At 37.1% G+C, this 21,259-nt stretch overlaps 1 long non-coding RNA gene across 1 annotated transcript; it reads left to right on the plus strand.

Annotated features, from left to right (window-relative positions):
- Nucleotides 1–3,847: 3,847 nt before the first annotated feature.
- On the plus strand, nucleotides 3,848–7,203 carry LOC116598131. The gene is made up of 3 exons (XR_004288963.1): nucleotides 3,848–4,020; nucleotides 5,893–6,083; nucleotides 6,881–7,203. It is a non-coding gene; the product is annotated as an uncharacterized LOC116598131 (long non-coding RNA).
- Nucleotides 7,204–21,259: the final 14,056 nt, after the last annotated feature.

Consider the following 21,259-nt stretch of genomic DNA (forward strand, 5'->3'; position numbering starts at 1 on the left):
ATAGCAGAGATTCAGGAAAGAGAAGATGTATTCCATCCCTGAGACAACTGAAGTTCTGAGAGGGGATTTGCCCTCTCAGATTTGTGATTTGCCCAAGACAACCTATGTCTTCCTATAAGAGCTCATTCTGTACCTTTGCTTGGTTTCTGTGCTCCATCATCATGGCTCTGTATAGTCAGTTTTCCCTTTAGTTGGTTTTTAGAAGCTGTACTTCTATTGCATTATCCAGGTAAATAAGACCAAAAGAAAAAATACCTTGGAAACAAAGCTGCATCTCATTTCTCTTGCCATGACTACTTTGCTTAATGACCTTAATGTACCATCACTTTGGTCAGAGTATTGATTTATCAAGGAAGAGGGTGTTATTGAAAAAGAGTGAGTCAGAATGTCCACGCAGAGAAATATTGCTCTCAACACACTACCAGCAAGATGTTGGGGGCTGAAGGGATGGGAAATGGAGGTGGCACACAGTGAGTTAGGAAAAAATAAAACACTTTTCTATGTTTAACACACAGGGGAAAAAAAAAATTACCATCTCTAATCTGCTCAGTTCACCTAGATTGTCAAACAAAGGCTGATGCCAAGGGGTCTCTGGTAGACCTTGTCGTTTTGAAACAAATGCCAACCACATTCTTTACCTGTCCAGCCCGGGCTGCCAGACCTACACTGATTCTGATGAAGTTGAATATCTTGTTTGCTATGCTGCTATACAACAAATTACCACAAACTGGGTGGCTTAAAATAACAGAAAGGTATTCATTCACAGTTTTGGAGGCTAGAAGTCCAAAATCAAGGTGTTGGCAGGGTTGGTTTTTTCTGGAGGTACCAAGGGAGAAGCTATGCCATGGCTCTCTCTCCTGGCTTTGGCCATTCTTACCAACCCTTTGTATTCATTGGTGTATAGAAGCATCACTTCAGTTTCTGCCTCTGTCATCATGGTGTTCTCTCTACGTCTCTCTGTCGCTTCTCATAAGGACACCTGCCATGTTGCATGAAGGGCCCACTCTACTCCAGTATGATTTCATATTGATGGTTCCATTTGCAATGACCACATTTCCAAACAAGCTCACATCCTAAAGTGCTGGAGCATCAGACTTCCCCATATCTTCTTGGAGAACACAGTTCAATCTGTAACAGGGTGCTCTGGGCTCAAAACTGAGCAAAAAGCTTTCTTCCTTCACTGAGGAAAGGGCAGCATCCAGTTGGAATAATCAAATGTGGCAGCTTTGACATTGATGTGTGAGCCAGTGCTACATGAGGAATAAGAAGAGGGCAATAAAGGAAACACTAGGGCATTTATGAGAAGGTAAGAATGAATCAATAGTGGTTGAGCTGTGAGTCTGAGGCAAAGCCGATGAGGTGAACAGGGGAGATGCCCCTGGCTCACAGACACTGTAATAAGTCTTGCAAGTCCAAGGAAGCCAATGGAATAGAGGAACTTAAGTCCACAACTGGAAACTTTGAAATGGTTGGGCACAACTTCTTCCTTAGTTGACAACTCTAGCCTATACCTCCCTGTTCACCATTCTATGTCTTTTGAGTATTTTTGCAAATACATACGAAAGCCACCAGGCTACCCTGCCATAATTCATTAGAGTAAGTGTTGCAAATGAAAAAAAAAAAAAATCTGCAGGGGCTAGGAGATCAAAGAAACGAGTGAAGTGGAATGCATATAAAATACTGAGAATCCATAGATTTTCAGAGTTTAATTGGTACTGGGCTTCAGAGCTGGGGAGGATTAAGAGAATGTTAGAGATTGTATTGACCAGAGAGGGTGTGTCTCATCTGCAGGAAGAGCTGCTTGGCTAGAATTGCCACATACAATGGTGCAAGAGGATGCTGGATATGAGGGAGGTGGGTGAAATCCAGCTGCTCTCTTCTTACCTAAGCTGTGAGCCCACTGGCCCCCATCTGCCCAGTGTAACACCTTTTTCTAATTTATGCGAAGGTGCAGTATAGGCAGAGAGCAGCCCTGATTCCAGGTTGTTGCCAGGCTACAAAGTACACTCTGTTTCCAGGTCTTCAGATTTTTTTAAAGAGAAGCTGTAAATCTGCATCTTTATGTACAATCTTCTAATTTTTAAGTGGTGGCTCAAATATTGTAGAACCCTGCATAGACCAGTGAATCCATGTCAGCAAGCTCTGTGGCCCCAGTGTGTGATCCCATCTGGTGTGATTAGGGGAGGTGGCACAGCGCTAGTATACAAGCTTGCAGGCAGAGGGTCACAGGTGAGGGTACGTATAATCCCTGCCTCCTAGAGGATTTCAGAATTAGTCACATTAGCATAGTGTCTCAGGGGAGAGGTGCCAGGGTTACCCCTGGCAAACCCCTGAAGGCAACCCCTTTGGAATGTCTTATGAGTACGAATTATTAGTGGATGATTGTGCATTACCATTTGTGTTACCTTAAGGCAAGTCATTTAACTTGTCTGGACATGTGTTTTTGCATCTGAGACAGCCCTCTCAGAGAGTCTTACAATGAGTAAATGAGATGAAGTCTGCAAAGTGCCTGGCACGTGGCTGTCATTCAGTATGATGGCAGCTGCTATTCCTTTTAGGACTTGGCTATGAGTGCACACTGCTCCCCTCTTCACTAGGAAGGGCTGCCACTGCTTCCTTATTCTGGTCACAGCCAGATCACTTCTTTGATAAGCAATGTCTAATATCTTACCATAATTGTTACAGCATACCACTTGGGGGATCAGAAACCTCCAGCACCACCTACTACTTACAAACAAAACAACACCACTTACTACTTACAAACTTTCAATCACATGAAGGGAACTTAGAAATGATTTAAGATACTATTTCAATTTCTTCATAGGCCAGATGAGAAAACAGAGGTCCAGAGACGGGAAGAGAAAGAGAGAGAGAGAGATTGATTCATCTATGGCCACACAGTGAAATATTAACACAGCATGAAATGAAGGAATTTTTTTTTTTTGTATTTTTGTTTTAACTTTGAGTTTGAAAGAATTTTATGCTTTTGATCGCAACTTTGAACATTGTAGATATTATTTCACACAACACTTAAGTAATAAGTGTGTTCTTGATTAGATATTATTTCACACAACACTTAATAAGTGTGTTCTTGACCAATTTTCCAGTCTGAACTAAAATGTCAAAATAAAAATACATTGTCCAAACAACACCCCCTATTAGTCACCCCATCTTTGAAGGGAAGAGATTGTACTAGAAACATCTTGCATTGGGAGGCAATAAAAACTGTATTTAGCTTTTTGAAATGTAGGTTTGGCTTTGATCTCTTTTGGGGGGAACCTGGGGAGCAACGTGCTTGTACCTTCCTTATAGAGATGTGAGGATTAAATGATCATGCTTGGAACCTCATTAGCCCTCAATAAATGGTAGCTTTGATTTCCTCCTTTTAACTCCCCAATACTACACCCAAGGCCCCATTCCTGGCCAGAAAACACACATGGATTCCACACTTTTCTCCCCTGCACTATGAGCATTTTGGGGCTACACCAGTGTCTTTTGTCATGTATAGATCTGGAAACCACAAACATTCAGCAGAAGTTTGTTGAATTTAACTGACTTACTGTGCTGCATTCAATGGTAGGATTTTAGATTGTGCTCAGAGCACAGATTCATTCACACATTTGTTTGTGTTTATATCCCACCAGATGCTACAAAGGATTTAAGACTACTTCACTGCTTTAGTTCTGTGGTGGAATACTCGATCATATTTACCTCCATGGCAACTTTCAGATGTCTCTGTTACTGTCTCTGATATTATGTTTACATGTCAAGCTTCTGAACTATATTGTGAACTTCTAGAATCTGGAAGGCAAGACAATGTCTTAGTGTTCTTCATGTCTTTCTCAGTGCCCAGCTTTGTGTCAGGCATATGGCAGGTATTTCATTAAAGATCACTGAACTAAAGAACCACGTTATGAGAAAGGAGCCTGGAGGAGAGTGATAACTGTTGGAGGCAAGTGTTAGTCTACCTGATAGAAGAGGTTTCAGGAGCAGGCAGAAGGGGAGAGGCCCAGAGCAAAGGTAGGGGGATTAATCTTTGATGGGGGAAGGCTAATAATAACTGGGATCTGATTTCTGCCCCCAAATGACCATCGTCACATTCTTTTTAGTGCTATGCACATAGCCGGGCACTAAGTATTTCCCAGTGATTATTACCAAAGCAAGGCCTGGGAAAAAACATTTGTAACAGAAAGAAATATCACAGTGAACTGTGCTCCAAGAGGGCTGGAACCAGTATCTGTGTTTATGTTATAGATTAAACTGAATATGATTTTTTAAAGAGAGAATTACAATTTTCTCACACAATATTAATCTTTACTACATAACATTTTGGGAATGGAACAGGTCCAACGGAGAAGAGAAATGAGTTGCTTAAGGTCCCAAGTCACATAAATGATAACAGTAATAAATATCTTGACACTATTGAGTAGCATTTTTAAAAATATTTCACTTTTTTCTTCATTGAAAGTTTTATTGGGGGTTAACAAAGCATGAGTTGTTACTTCCCTTCCAACATGGATTAGTCATGGATTAAGTCATATGGAGTAGACCAAATTCAACAATACCATTGTTTATGCATTAAGCAGCAGCAATAATATTGCAGGCACAAGGCTAGCCCTGGGGACACAGAGATAAATGAGGCATAAGCTCTATCCTCATAGAAATTACATTTTTCTTATCCCAAACCCAACTAATTGAAACTTGTCTGTAGTCCAGTTTAAGGAGAAAGTAGGCAAATAGGAGGATGACATCATCTTTGAAGATTCTGCATTTTTTAATTTTTTTTTTTTTTTTTTTTTTAAACAGCAAGTAAACCATCTCCTGGGGCTCATCGGCATTAAGCCCAGTCTTCCACACAGCAGCTGACATTTTCCGTTTCTGTGATGGCCTAGCGCTCCCATATAATCTTCTCAAGTTACACTGGTGGGCACATGCTCCCTTCCTCTTGGGGATTTGAAATGTGTGTATAAACAAAAAGCACAATAGAAACACCTGGGGAGTTCCCCTGGGGGTCAGGTGCGTGGAATGGCTCAGGAGTTATCTCAGCACCCTTGTTTCTGTGCATTGGAAAATCTGTTTCTGATTTGGAGCCTGCACAGGAAGTGACTTGTATTACCAGATGGAAGTTTTATGTTCTTTTTCAACTTCTCTCACAAGTCTCTCTTCCTTCTCTCTATCCTCTCAATTGCCAAGGTTCCTGCAGATGAGAATACTTCCATTAGAGAGATAGAAAGCTGCAGCATGATGCATGGCCAGCATTTTGCAGAGCAGGATGGAATAAAGGAAGGCTCCCCAGCTGTGCATCAATGCATAAAGCCCTAGAAGTTAAAGATGTACTTTCTGTACAAACCTTTGGGCAAATGCACAACAAAGTTCAAGACATGGTGGAAAGATTCCAAAGAAACAGCAAACTTCCTAGTACCAGTACTAGAACCAGTACCAGTGCTGAGTATGGAATTCCTGAAGGAAACACAGACTTTTCTAGGAAAGGGGTCGATTATCACCAATTCCCTAATAATGAGGCAGTGAATTATTTCAATGTGAACTATGAGCCCGGTGCCATATTAGTCTACATATTCGATTGGTATTTCCTTTAACCTGATCCAACACAACTCTTTTGATCACTACTGTTATTATCGGTATAATAATAATTATTATTTTTATTATTATCACTATTATGAATAAACAGTGAAAGACTCAGAGAAGATTTTCATGGCCAGAATTCAAACACATGTCTGTCTAAATGACTTTGCTTGTAACCACTATTCTCTACTGCTTCTTTGTCAGAGAGGATCAGGAAATTCATAGCACTAATGCTTTATGATCTATTCTGGGTATTTATAGTATACTGTATGTAGTTACAAGTCATACAATATGTTTTTCATTCCACAGAGTGTCTTCAGTCACTTATCAAAGGTTCCGTGTCCTCTCATAAAATGTAAGTGCAAAAAACAACCTGTAATACTCCTGGAGATAGAAGACAAACAAAGATTTCAACAAGTAACTGGAGACTATAAAAACTGGGACATTGTTTATTTGCAAAAGAATCAACTAGAAATGTTAGGACCAAAATATAATCAAAGGTAAGGACCCAAGTTTTGATGTAGCAGCAGTGAAAGGATGGAAAGTATGGGAGAAAGATACTTAAATAAATAGGTTTAACTGGAGCCCCAGAAGAGTAGACAAAGAAAAGACAGAGATTATCAGTTATTGCACTGATGCTATGTTGCATTTTGCCCCCACATTTTACCTTTTCTGAAATCAGGATGTATCATATAATTGATGGCATCTTACTTTTTTTACTGAAGCTAGGCAGCAGTTATCAATTATCATTGCCTGTGCATATGTAATATCAGAAGTGCAAACATAAAAACTTTCAGAAAGGGGGTCAGTGGCTTGGCGGAAAGTCCCAGAGATAATATTGGAGCACACCTTCCACCCACTAGAAAACAAATGGTTATGGGGAGGGGATGAATGAGATTGATCAGGCATGTTTAGTGACATTTTCCAAGGAGAAGTCAGTAGTGGGCTAGTTCTGTATAATTTCAAAGCCAGATTAGGAGCCCACCATTAATGCTTTTAGTTTCTTAATGGAATCTTTGAGGGAAAATTATGCACATGGAGTAGCCCAAAAGTGATTTAGAAGACTCAGATTCTTTATGGGAAAAAGTTTTAGGAATACCTGTGGAGGTTAATTTATTTTGTTTATATTTTTCTTATTGGGTATTGCAATGGTTAGTTTTATGTGTCCACTTGGCTGGGCCAGTGTCCAAGATACCTGGTCAAACATTATTCTGGGTGCTTCTGTGAGGGTGTTTTTAGATAAGATTTGGATAAAGGTTACCCTTTGGAGTAACACAGATTGTCCTCCATATTGTAGATGAGCTTCATTCAAAACACTGAAAGTCTGACTAGAACAGACTGAAAAGTCTGACCTCCCCCAGGAAGAAGGACTATCTTAGGACTCAAACTATAACCCTTCTCAGAAGTCTCCAGTTTGCTGGCCTCTGCCATTATATTTGAGACTCATAAGCCTCCATAATCACACAGCCAATTCCCTAAAATAAATTTGTCTGTCTACACAGACACATGCACACTCCCCACTCTACGTCCCCCACCCAAAAACATCTTACTCTTTCTGTTTCTCTGGAGAACCCTGATTAATACAAGGATGAACCATGGAATGTAACACATATGCTTTTGTCCAATAAAAAGACTTTCTACAAATATAAGATAAACAGTTTAAATGACAAAGGTGTTATGTCAGAGTTTAATTGGATGTGAGTTTGTTTTTTCTTTTCTTGGTGACATAAATTAATGGTGCAAGTTATGATTGATGGTGTCACGACGATGATGAAATACAGTAGTTAGAAATTTTTCCTTGAAAACTTCCTGGGTAAAATCCACAGGTTCAAAATGTCCAGTGATTTCCAAACAGAGAAAGGAAGAGAAAAGAAAGGGAAGGGATCCACACCCAAATATAGTAAAAGTGTAAAAAGCCGAAGATAAAGAGCAGCAGCAGGATCCCCTGAGCTAAAACGGAAACCAATGAAGTGAGGGCATTAATGCGCTGAAAGAGAACACTATTAGTCTGCCCAGAATTCTAGCATTAGTCAAATGCACATCAAGAATAAAGGTGAAAAGGGTGAAGGTGATCAAAAGGTACAAAATTCTAGTTATAAGATGAACAAATTGTGGAGATTTAATGTACAGCATAATGACTATAGTTAACAATAATGTATTGTGTATTTGAAAGTCACTAAAGGAGTAAAAAAAAAGTTGAAAAAGTCTTAAAAGTTCTCATCACAAGAAAAAAAAATGTGACTGTGTGGTGATGGATGTCAACTAAACTTGTGGCAATCTTTTCATAGTATATACATGCATCAAATCATTATGTACATACATATCCTTAAAACTATTACAGTATTGTATGTCAATTATATCTCAAATTTTTAAAAAATAACATAGTGGGATTAGACAGCCTTAGATGAATAAAAATTCATAGATTCACATGGGGTATTGTGTTAAGGGGGGTTTCAGGCCAAAGGAAAAGAATCCCTGGTGAGAGCAAGATACAGGAGGAAAGGAAAACAACTAACACATACAATGATGGGAATAGAGCTAAATAAACATTGTATATTATAATAAGAATTTTGTTTGAGAGTTAATGTATAGAACAAATTCATACATGAAGTGAAAGCATGTAAGTCAGGAGGGGGTAAAAGGAGCAAACGTGTGTGATGATCTTTGTCTAGTCTGGAAGGAGGTAGATTCCAAGTACCACTAGACTTTGGTAAGTCAGTGATGCGTGTTGTCATTTCTAGTGTGGTCACCAATAGGAAAGGAATATATGCATTCAAAGTAATGAAGAAATCGTAATAAAAATAATCTAAAGGAAGAAGACCAAGAGGGGAAAGAGAAGCATAGAAGGAGCCAGACAAATAGAAAGCAAATATTAGATTGAACCATATGAAATTATTGCTCGGTAGGAAAAAAAAGGTCAAATATTGGCAATTTCAAATAAGTCAAACTATAGTAAGGTAGATTTATACAAATACATGAGGAATAATGATAAACGTTGGTACAGACTTCATACTAGCAACATGGTATGAGCCAGTAAAGTAATTTCTTCAGAGTTCTGGGAGGAAAGGATACTGAATATAGAATGAACAGCCAAACTAGTAATCAGTAGTAAGAGCAAAGTTGAGACACTTTTGGACTAATAAGAACTCAGAAAGTTTACTGTCCACACACTGTTTCCTTAAAAAAAAAAAAAAAAAAAAAAAAAAATTACTCAAGGAGGTACAATAGCAAAATAAAAAAAAAAAATCCAGCTAAATAAAAATACATGGAATATAATAAATAGTGGTGGCTAGATATGAATCAAGAAGCAAAGGAAGAGGTAGAAAGAAATTAAAAGAAGCTGCTGGGAAGATTCTCTGTCAAAAGGCAAAGTCTTCTTGTAGACTATTGTTTCTCAACGGGGGACTACTTTGCTCCCTGGGAAAATCTGGCAATGTCTGGGAACATTTTTGGCTTCCACAACTGGAGTGGGGATTGCTACTGGCATCTAGTAAGTACAGGCCAGAAACGCTGCTCGCCATCCTGTAATGAACAGGACAAAGAACAATCTGGCTTCAAATGTCAATTGTGTTTCAAATAGAATAGTGTAAACTCTGATATAGAGTATTACATTTCCTTCACCTTAGATCAAGTCATACTATTTAGTTCTTTATAAATGGTATCTACATAACTATAGTAATAATATTGGGAGTCCTTAGTAGGATTATGCAAAAGAACAGAACATATTCTATAACAATTATATAATTTAATATAATAAAATAATATATAATAAAACGTATAATGAAGAAAAATTAATGGTGGAGGAAGGAAAGATGGAAGGGCTGTGCACATTACAAATTGTCTGGGGATCTTGTTAAAATACAGATTTTGATTCAGGAGATCTGGGGTGAGGCTTGAGATTTTGCATTTTTAACAAGATCCCAGGATTTTTGTCTCCTTGCAAATATTTCATATTTTCTTTTCATCTTTTATGTTTTGAGGTTTCACCAGCGAAGACTCTACAAGAACTTATTGATCATTTACCTTATGTTTACTATTATTATTTTGATATAAAAATATTTCCAATCAATAGTCAATATAATTGATTGACCAGTTGTCATGAAATGTGTACCATTGGAGCCCCTTTTGTCAGACTGAAATTACTGGCAAGCAAGCAATAACATTTAAACCAGCTTCACTTTAGATTCTTCCTTAAGGTTGTCTCCTTTTCTCTTTCAAAGAGGAGTGAGAGCTTTTGGATTGCTTTGTATTTTGATTTTGTAATTATCTCCCTTGTAGTCTGAATTCTTTGAAGGCCAGAGTTTTATTCATATGTGATGCTGAGGTAAGACATTCATTCATGTACTAATTTCGTTAACACTTAGCGATTGCTTGCTGGGGCCACAGTCAGTTAAGGGCTGGAAACAAAATGGTAAATAAGCCATATAGTCTGGTTCAAGTATTTCTGGGAAAGTTCCTGCTTTCTTGAGAAAAAGAGAGATGCATCTGGGGAAAACCTTGCACTTTCCTTTTCTTCTTCCCTTGAACATAAGTAATGACAAGAAAGACTTAGAGGATTGCGGAGAATATTCCTGAGCATTTCCGAACTGCTGAATAAACGTTAGCAATGAGTTATCCCTAGATCTCTAGTTAGGTGAGAAAGTAAATCCTCACTTCTTAAACTGTTATAGTTGGGTATTCTTTCCCTTGTAGCTAAAGACATTTCTGACTGACATAACATATGCAAATAATCAGTAACTGGATGTTTCACAATGGTGTTATCAAGTACTTGTAATAATGGCTAATGATAACACACAACAGATTTTACATTACATATAAGTGGTAAAATGGGAGGAAAGGATATTATTGCTTCCAGGAACAGAACTAGAACTGATGGACCAAAGTTTCAATGGGCCAAATTGAATGCAACATAAATTAGAACTTTCTAAAAAGTATTCTATTAATGGAGTGTTACTATCTTACCAAGAGATTAACTTCCTATTAAATTGTTCAGGAAGAGGCCGAAACACCATAGCTGGGATTCCAGCACTGTATGGAAGCCTAGAGGAGAAAATCCCAACATTCTTTCTTACTCTAAGGTTGTAATATCAATTTTCAACAATGAGTGTCAAAATAAACAAAAAGCTTTAAATCAAAAACTTCTTTGAAATTGTGAAATCCCAAATTCAAATAACCAGAGCACTCCAGTTCTTTAATTCCGATTGAGGTTATACCAGGCAGTTAGAGAAAATGGTAGTTTCATCTAATTCCTACTCAAAAAAATAAAACATTTCACTTACATATTATAATTGTGATTTTATTTTCTTTATGAGTCAGTAGACCTAGGATAATGGACCTATAGTATAAAACCTAGACTTTCAAACAAATTGAAGTGGTAAATTTATACAGGATTAATAAAAGACCTGTATTAGATGTGTAGAATGATTTTTAATTCAACAAAAGAAAATAATACTTTCAGCTAAAAATACCCTGTAAACAATTACAGTTATAATTCTAGGTGATTATTTAATAATCTTGACTTTACAGAGGAGTCTAATATGTTAAGAAGTACTTTTTTAAAAAATTTCAACAGAAGTTATTATTAAAAAAATCTCAGTGTTTAGGACTAAAATGAAAGCCTTGCCAAGAATGGCATAGCCACATATCCCTCTGCCCACACAGAGGGGAAAAAATGGCATACACTTCTCAGGTTATATGACTCACTCAATACCTGAGAGATATAGAACATATGACCCAGGCCACTCTGCAGAAGTCAGAACATATTTTAAAAGATAATCGTAAAAAATAAATCGTTTTTGTATTGCTGGTTTAAAAAATTGCTGTGCCATTTATACAGCATTGGAATTGTGTTCCTTAAATTAAACAGTCTGCATCCCTCTGGGAAATGCCAAACATGAACCATAATAGAGCCTCCTGTTGGATTTCTTGAGCACAGGAAAACACAGGATTAGGTACTGTGTTAGGTAGAGGGTGAACAAAAGCGACAGGATTTTGAATTTCATAGAGCTTGGGGTATCATTGCCTTGAACATCACATGCCTAAAATGAAACATTGATTTATTCTTTTTAAGTGAAATAATTTCTTTCCTGATTGTCATACTCTAAATAGAAGCAGCTCATTCCTAAGAAATGCAGGCTTACTTAGAGGTAAGTCAGTGGGTTCTGCCCAATGTTGATGGATATATAAACCTATTAGACTATAGGTCTGATTATAGATAAGTGAAATAAACCTAAATGACATTTCTGAACCTTATGTCAATTAATTTTATAATTGCAAACCTAAGGTTTCAAAGTCTGCCTCATGAATATTTACAATGGATATTTTTCTACCCTGCTTTTTATTTTCATTTAAGTATAGGTAGTTTCATGTTTGCATCAATGACTTCTTCTAATTTACTTTGACATTTCAAGCAGTTATGAATACTTCTTAATGTACACCTGTGGATAGGCTAATTGGCCCTTTCACAAATAGACATGTTTGAATACAAAGGGTCCATTTTGCTACATGTGTGCTAATGCTATAACTGACTTCATCAGTATAATGGTCTGAGGAATTGGTTATTCAGGAACAGGTTTTCTCCCCTCCCCCAACACCAGCATTTTTCTTTCTAATGACACTTCTAATTGAAAAATAGTCTAAATCCAAGCCACTTGGATTGCTGATTCATGCTAAGTTGTGCAATACTACGTTATGTTCCATCTGGCATTAGATAATACGCTAGGATGTAGAATCTTAAGTTTTTATTTAAATACATGTTTCAGGTAGTTTTCTAGGCATCATGAAACTAACTATAATTCAGGATTTATTTTGAATTCTATAGATAGCCTTTGTAACGGCCACTATAAAAGGAAAACATTTATAACATTCATTATACCACATGTGCTTTTCCTATCCAAATGTTAAAAATTATTGGCATTCATTTGAAGAACTTGTTAAGCATCTAAAATTTTGTACCAGCAAGTATCTGGAATATGCCTTGAAGCAACTTCTGTTTACAGACAAAGTCTGTAAGATATCCAAATACCACTGTGATGTGTTTACAGTTTATAAAAGAATTAAATATCAAGTCCTTTTGGGTGCGTATTTCTAAATGAGCATTAAATGAATTGGGGGAAAAAACTAGAAAAATTTCATATCTAGTTCATGCCAAATGACTGATTACATTCATCTTCCCTTTGCAGCTAACTCTTAGTTAATGAGGGACTGTCTTTAATGGTCATTAAGGTCATTGCTGGGAATTAGTTTACTTTTTGTAAATGAGTTTCACCTGGAAATGTCATTTCTATGCAATCAACTGTATCATCTTGGGCCTATGAGCAATGATGCTGAACTACTGACAGATGGAGAATTTTGAAATGAGTTCCAACTAATTCTGACAGCCATCACTTCCCACCACTCTTAGTTAAAATTTAACTTCCAATAGTGGGAAAGAAAGATGATGAAACCTACTTGATACCTACAAAAAATGTTTAATATCACGAATTGTTATCCATCATTTCTTTTTTGGAAGGGAGCATGAGTTGATCTAGAGAGTTATGATGACTACTAAATAAAACCAAAAGTTCATCACACAGTACAGCCTCCAAAATTAGAGTCACACACAAGGAAGCAGTCTCCCAGGGAAAAATCACTGTTACATGAATCCAAAAGTATTGTGTTGGTGAAAAAGAAGCACTAAAATTCACCTCCAAGGAGTTTATCTAGATCAATTTGTTCTCAAGGTTTGGCTTTTCAGTCTTCCCATGAAATGGGGAATAGCAACAATACATTTCTTCCAGAGTCAAGATCATTGGCTGTCTGGGTACCACACAGAGCTAATTAGGCTTGGTCACTGCTTAAAAACAAAACAAAAAAAGGTAACGAAGAGGGAAGCCTCTTTCATCGGAGGCTTTGAAAGCAAATGCTAAGGTCATGAACTTCTGGTCTTTGGTAGTGAAAGTGCCGAATTGCTTGAATGATTTATACTCTAGTGGGAGAACCTCAGGGTAGCTTTATCAAATTAACAGCCAAATAGATGACTTTGGCAGAAGCGTTAGCTCAGAGTTAATACTAATTTTGGAAAAATCCATGTGAAAGATGGCCAAAATACATGGGCTTATGTTACTATAATTATCAATGGATTTTCTACCTTTCTCCATCACACATCTCTCTTTTCGATAACTTTTCTCTCCTGGTGTTGCTGCTCATGTGTCAGTGATGGCCAGGCAGAGAAAACCAAGTTTTGTTGCTATCAGTTCTTGGCTTTTTTTTTTTTTTAAGCATATTAGGAAAAGGTGGAAGAATGTTTATGAGGGAACATTGGTGGAATTTTACAAGTAGATGAAAAACATTAATGCAAAAATTGTACATTTCAGTAATGTAAAAAATGTAAAAAGGGTTGCAACACTGTTCATTACAATAAAGGTGAGTAAATGTGTTTGAACTGAGGAAGGAAATTTGAAGATAGGTACTCAAAAGATGAAGTCAAGTAGAGTTGAATAATAGAGTTATGGATCAGCTATGTATGGGAATCATTTAATTCAGGAACTCAGAAGACCATGCTCGAAGTTTTATATGTAAGTGTATATCCATATTCATATCTATATGTTATAGAAGAGGGAGAGGGTATAGAGTAAACATAGATTAGAATTTAAGTGATCACTATGATATAATAAATAAGAGATTACAGCTAATTATGGAAAGCACTTAAGTGTGTTAATGTCTTTGAGAGGTCATATAATACATGTAACCATTTTATATTGGGAAGTTTGGGAGAAACTCACCCCTCACATCTCTTCGCTAGGCTCAAAACCAATTAAGAAGTAGACATGAGATCTGGATGGGGAACAAGACTATTGAGTATTATTGAGTATACATATTGAGTATACAGAATATATAGAGTATTGAGCTTTCTATAACTTCTGCAAAGTTTAAATCTTGGAATTCTTAACCGGTCCCACGAAGAACACAATCTCTGCAAAGCTACTTGAATGAAAAAGAGCAAGAATGGAAATCCTGAGAGGACAGTGAAACTCCTGGCTTGTGTCCCAACCTTGGCTATTTATTGCATGTAACAAGAGGCCAGGCTAAAAATGAAGCAGTGTAAAAACATTCTACACTTTAACCCAACACAGTCGAGCAATGTAGAACAATGGATACTGGGATTTTACTATATTCCAATTAGATAAAATGAATTCTCCTTGGAGTGTGGTGGGGGCAGGGAGATCAGAATTTGGAATAAGAACTAAGAATATGGAAGAAGAACTTCCCTACTTCCATTTAGAGAGAGAAAATGTTGCATAAAATCTCTATTTTATGTGCAAATAAAGAAATACATAAAGATGGAGAAAGTTTTTCTTTCTCTTCTGTCATTTTTCTGCCTCTGTTATTCAAAACTTTTTTAGTTGTGACTGAAAATTAAAAGTGTTTCAACACACAAAAACCTGTATCTGAATTGTTTATAGCAGTTCTATTTTTAACAACCCCAAACTGGAAATAAACAAAATGTTCTTTAAGAAGTGCATGGTTAAACACATTATGGTATATCTACATCATGGGATGTTATTCAGCAATAAAAAAGGAATAGACTATTGATACATACAACTTGGGTCCCTCTCAAGGACAATAAAACTGACTGAAAGAAGCCAATCTCAAGAGATGACATACTGTTTAATTTCATTTACATTATATCCTCAAAATGACAAAATTATAGAGATGGAGAACAGATTAGTGATTGCCAAGGGTAAGGGATGATGGAAGGGTTTGACTATAAAGGGGTAACTTACGTGAGGTCTTGGTGATGATGTCTTTGTTAAAAGAAAATGCACAAGTAATAAACTGGCATAGAACTACTCACACATTTTGTACTAATGTCAATTTTCTGGTTTTGATATGGTACTATAGTTAAGGAAGAACACTTAGGGAAAACTGGGTGAAGAGAATACAGGACCTCTCTACCATTTTGCAACTTCATGTGAATCTATATCTAAAAATAAAAGGTAAAAAAAAAAAGTGGTTCAAGTGATAAAGGGAATACATCAGTTTATAGAACTGGGTAGTCCAGAGGGTTCATCTACCTTCAGGCAAACCTGGATTAAGGAGCTCAGGCAATGCCTCTAGGAGTTTTCTCTCTCTCATTTTTTCAGTTCTGCTCACCTTTCTGTGCTAACTTCATTCTCCATGAAGCTGGGGAAGATGTCAGAGATCTATGCTTACATGATCCAGTAGTAACCCAGGGAGGAAACAGATTCTTCATTCTTAGGGAAAACTCTAAATTTTGGATCGAATGTCCTCTTGGAACAGATCATTTTTGGTCAGGAAGATGGAAAACTGATGGGTTGTGAGGGCCTGAGGGAGAGAGAGAATGTGTGTGCCCGTGTGTGTATGTGTGCCTGCACACATATACAAAGAAACAGCTCCATTAGGACCTTACTGAGGAAGAGTGGTTTCCCTAAGAAAAAATGAGATGGTTTCATCAAACACAGGTTAGGGTGGGCCAGGCAAAATACAGATTTCTGCTATACTACTAAAAGGTTACAAGGACAACTCTGTGGATAGGTATAAATACTTGAAAATCTAACTTGCAAAAAATTTGAATATTTATATAGTATAATGAGGAGTGGTTATAGGTTTAAATTTGTGTATTTTGTGGGGAGAGAAATGTAAAGTCTAGAAAGACTGAACAGAATTCAGTAATTAAGTAAAGACCTACCAGAAACATGATGTCAAGATGGGCAAAATTAATCTCAACAACATTGCAGTAGAAGTGAAGCTGATAACAAAAAATCAGAAATTTACCATGGTCTCTAAATCATACAGAAAACTAACATTTCATAGGTAAAATGATGAATAGCTGAAATAGGTTAAATTGAGGTTTTGAGAAAAAAAAGAAGCCCTCAAACACTGATTCCAGGATTTAAAAATACCCACTTACGTTCTCCAACCTGGAAAATACCTTTTTTATTGGCAAAACCCCACTGTGATTATCTATTAAGCTCAGTGGTAGCTGGGGACTTTTTTGAGTCGGGGCCATTTTAGGTAGCTACAGAGCACAAGACAGTAAAAGAGTTGTTGGTTGCCAGGGATGTACTTTGAGTGAGGAGATTCTCTTCAAACTGTAGGGCAGAGCTAATTGGGGACTAACAAAATAGTCTGGCTGTCTTGAAATTGAATGGGGAAGTGAAATAAACTGGCAGACTTATTTGGAGAAAGCAAAGGAAGCAGGCAAAGAGGAAAATGCAAAAGCAGTCAAGTGGTGATCTTTCAGACTTAATTTCTTTTTAAAGATTTTATTTACTTGAGAGAGAGAGAGCATGAGTGGGGGCAAGAGAGAAGCAGACTCCCCACGAGCAGGGAGCCCAACTGGCTCAATCCCAGGACCCCAGGATCATGACTTGAGTCAAAGGCAGATGCTTAACAGATTGAGCCACCTATGTGCCCCTAAGCAGATTGTTTTATTAGATACGAAAAATTTGGAGGATGTACTTGGAATGAAAGAACATTTTCAAGTAGCATTTGAACTAAGTAAGAATTAGGGTGGGAATTAAAAACCTACATTATTAATTATTATTGGGAAGAACAGGAGGGAATAATAAATTTTAAAAAAAACTGTGATTCTGAAATAATCACATAAAAGGAGAACGGGAAAGGGATATGTGCAGGGAGTGGTGGTATTAGAATGGATCCCCAACATTTCATATTTGAGAAGTGGCTTACAGAGGGTAAGAACATTCTGCCTGGATGAGAAATGAAGGGGAGGACGTAGTATTTCTGCCCAAAGTCCTGATCATAGAACTGCTTTCCTCTCATGCCACTAATCTTCTTAATTATAACAAAGACATTTTTCACAATCCATCTGTTTGAAAGTATGAGAATAAACCAATTTTTAAATGATAACTCCTAGCTTATTTTGTCTTCTATCTGCTTCTTCTGTCTTCGATCTCAGAACTAACCTTTCTTGACAGCTCTTAACCTGACAGACTAATCCCTATAGTGACTGTTCTGCAGAACTTGCCATTTGCGAGGCTTGAGTGGTTTGTTAAATGATGTTCACTCTGAGAAGTATGGACTATCTGTCAACTACTGCCTTTTGGGGGAAGTTATAGGAGAGGGAAAACTTAGTACTCTGCATATACAGTTAAAAAACTTGTCCTGTGCTGATTCCTGAAACACACATTATATTTGGTTTTAGTGTCCAAGGGGTGTCTTCAGACTTTGAATGTGGAATCTTTTTTTTTTTTTAAGATTTTATTTATTTATTTGACAGACAGAGATCACAAGTAGGCAGAGAGGCAGGCAGGGGGAGAGAGAGGAGAAAGCAGGCTCCTTGCTGAGCAGAAAGCCCCATGCGGGGCTCGATCCCCGGACCCTGGGATCATGACCTGAGCAGGAGGCAGAGGCTTTAACCCACTGAGCCACCCAGGTGCCCCGAGTGTGGAATCTTAACACAAAATGATTCAGGATATTACCAGTGATTTTGTAACATATCTTACCTTAAGTAGTTGTCAAAAACTTAGGAGCAATTTGTGAATATGCAACAACATGCAGTTGATTGAAAAATCAATCCATAAATGCCTTCAGTGATACTAAGACTTTTATTAATACTCTACTAATGATACCTTAAATTTTGTTTTTAATATAAACACTGAGCTGAATCTAATTTACTCAAAATTCTAAATTATAATTCTATAATTATAAAATGCATTGAGTAAATCTTTCCACCCAATCTGTGGTAAAATCAATTTGCTGACCTTCATCCACAAATTAAATTACCTCATCACAGGTGACCATGGGAGTGGAATTTGTTTTCTGTAGTAGATGTTTTTTGTAGTTATCCATATGCAGAGTATTAGCTCCACTACAGATGAAGGCAATGTGTTTACTGTCCAGGGTTAACAGCAACCCTTTTGCACCAGCCTTGGTTGAAAATCGGAATTCTGCCACCATCCAGTTGTGAGACTTTTTTTTTTTTTTGGCAAATTAATTTTTTTAAAAAAGATTTTGTCTATTTATTTAAAAGAGAGAGGGTGAGAATGAGAGAGCAAGCACAAGCAGGGGGAGCAGCAGAGGAAGGGCAGACTCCCTGCTGAGCAGGAAGCCTCATACTTGCTCAAATCCAGGACTCTGGGATCTTGACCTGAGCCGAAGGCAGACACTTAACTGACTGAGCCACTCAGGTGCTCCAATTTTCTTTTTAAAATTGACTTTTAATTTTTTTTAAACTATTTATTTGAGAGAGAAAGGAAGGGATGGGAGAGAGAGAGAGAGAAAGGGAGACAGACACGGAGTGCGGGGGCCAGAGGCAGAGGGAGAAGGAGGGCCTTAAGCAGACGTGGTACTCAGCGCTGAGCCTGAAGTAGGGCTTGATCTCAGGACCCTGAGATCAGGACCTGAGCTGAAACCAAGAGTCTGACACTTAACTGACTGCGCCACTCAGGTGCCTTTTTGTTTTTTCTTAAGCAGAAAAATAAATGTATGTCGTTTATAAACCATCATCTGAAATACTTGTGGCTAGGAGTTTGGGAATTCAAGAATTTTTTTTTTTTTTTAAAGAAAGGCAATATAGTACAATATGGTACTTATATATAACACCCTTAGTGAGATCTAGGCCGACACACCATAATGCAGTAAAACCTTTCAATGTTCACTCCGAGTGGGATAAATACAGTCATTAGTCTCACATTTAGTGGAAGTCAGGCTTTATTGTCCCAAATTATAAAAACAAAAAACGAATTTTCAAAATCTATTAAGTTTTAGAACTGTGTATGGGGGGGGGGTTGTGGATTTGTACCATCTGTTTTAAAAGTTTGTGTAAGGAATCAGTGAAAAATGCATTTAAAACACTTATCACATCATATGTCCCCCAAAACGTGACTATTATTAAAAGTTATTGATTGAAGGCCCCTTCTCAAAATGGGATGCTTTATAAAGCTTGTGACTGGAAGTTTCTCTCAGGGCATGGTTAAAATGTCCGGATTCTAGAACTTGTATCACTAATAACACCAAAGCTCTAATTGAGCAGTTATCTTAGATATTTCTAAGTTTTTAATTTTTAAGTTTTTAATTTCTAAGTATTTAAATGTGAAAAAACCCAAAGGATAATTTAAAACAAAATTTATTTCTTATGCACATTAATCCTTTTTTAGATTATTAATGATAAATTCAGTGTTTATATGCATAAGTTCTGCTTTAACTGTCTTGAAAATACAAATTTGCTCCAACGCCACTGAGAGATCAGGGGTACAACTGAAGCATAGTGTGAATTTCATCCAGATGATATTTCATCCAGATGAAATACTAGGTGAACACAAAAAACTATCCAGCTGAACCATGCTATACAGGAGTACCAAAAAATGCACACACCTCACAAGAACAATGAGGCATGGCCATCCACATCTGGTCTTATAAATACCCATCTAATTTTGGATCACCTTCCTTCAGACAGTTCGCATCAACTTAAAAGTTGCAACTTTTCAACGCCCACTTTTACAAGCAAACTTAACTTTTTTTTTTTCAAAGTGCCACATTTATTTATGCATTTCTTCAACATTTTTTGTGCAAAACTGGGCTACTGTTTATATTATTTTCCAATATTTTATTGTGTCAATGACAATGCTTTCGAGTATTGTGTCCCCTAACCCCATTTCCCACACAGGCCCTGTGTTTTTATGGCATAGTTCTGCACAGCACAGTGATTTTTAGGAACACATATACCCTGCTACAGCAGAACGATTGGTCATCATATCTGGTGTGTATTGTACTTGCCTTTTGGCAGGTATACAAAATTAATACACTATCCTGACACATGAGAATAACTTCTCCAACTATTTTTAAAAAGTAGGAAATCATAACATAAACTCCCTTTTTAAAATATTACTTTATAAAAACTAAACTCTTTTAATAAGGTCTTAATTTAATAAAAATTAATGGAAAGATTAGTGGAGTTAGCATTGTGCCAAAAGAGATTATTTCAAACTAGTCAATACCTTTTTTAAGAGTTTAAATCCCTACTATTTAACTCTATTCTTTAATCCTGATAACTTTACAGCAATTAATAATCAAGAACACTGACTAAAGCCATACTACAACTATTACTTTCTTGGACCTGATGCCCTTTTCTTGGCAGAATATCCCAAGTAAGTCATGTTGTGTGGACCATACTCTGGACACGATGATATAAAAATAAGACTGTCTCAGAACCGGTGTTCAGTGTTAGTGAAAAGACATGGAACATCCTTGAGGTTCCTCTCCGATCAGTGATCTAATTTCCCACATAAAACTGATTAGTCGTGAGAGTAGTACTTAAGAAATTGACACTTAAGGGGTAGCTGAGTTGGATGAGCAACTGCCTTCAGCTTGGCTCATGATCCTGGAGTCCAGAGATCAAGTCCCACATCAGGCTCCCCGCTCAGCAGGAGTCTGCTTCTCCCTCTGACCTTCCCCCTCTCATGTTCTCTCTCCCTCAAATAAATAAATAAATAAAATCTTTAAAAAAAGAGAAATTCACACTTAAAAATTTTACAAAGGTGCCCATGCTGCTTTCAAACGTGAGTAAAGAGCCAATTGCAAAACAGTATAAATAGTATGATACAATTTTTGTAAAAAAAAAAAGTATACAAGTTGCTGTATGATTAAAATATGTCAGGTGTCTGGGCGCCTAAATTATCAGCAGTGGTTACAAGAGGAATGACACTGGTGG

This window comes from Mustela erminea, chromosome 9, assembly GCF_009829155.1.
Source record: "Mustela erminea isolate mMusErm1 chromosome 9, mMusErm1.Pri, whole genome shotgun sequence".
In the NCBI taxonomy this organism is placed as follows: Eukaryota; Metazoa; Chordata; class Mammalia; order Carnivora; family Mustelidae; genus Mustela; species Mustela erminea.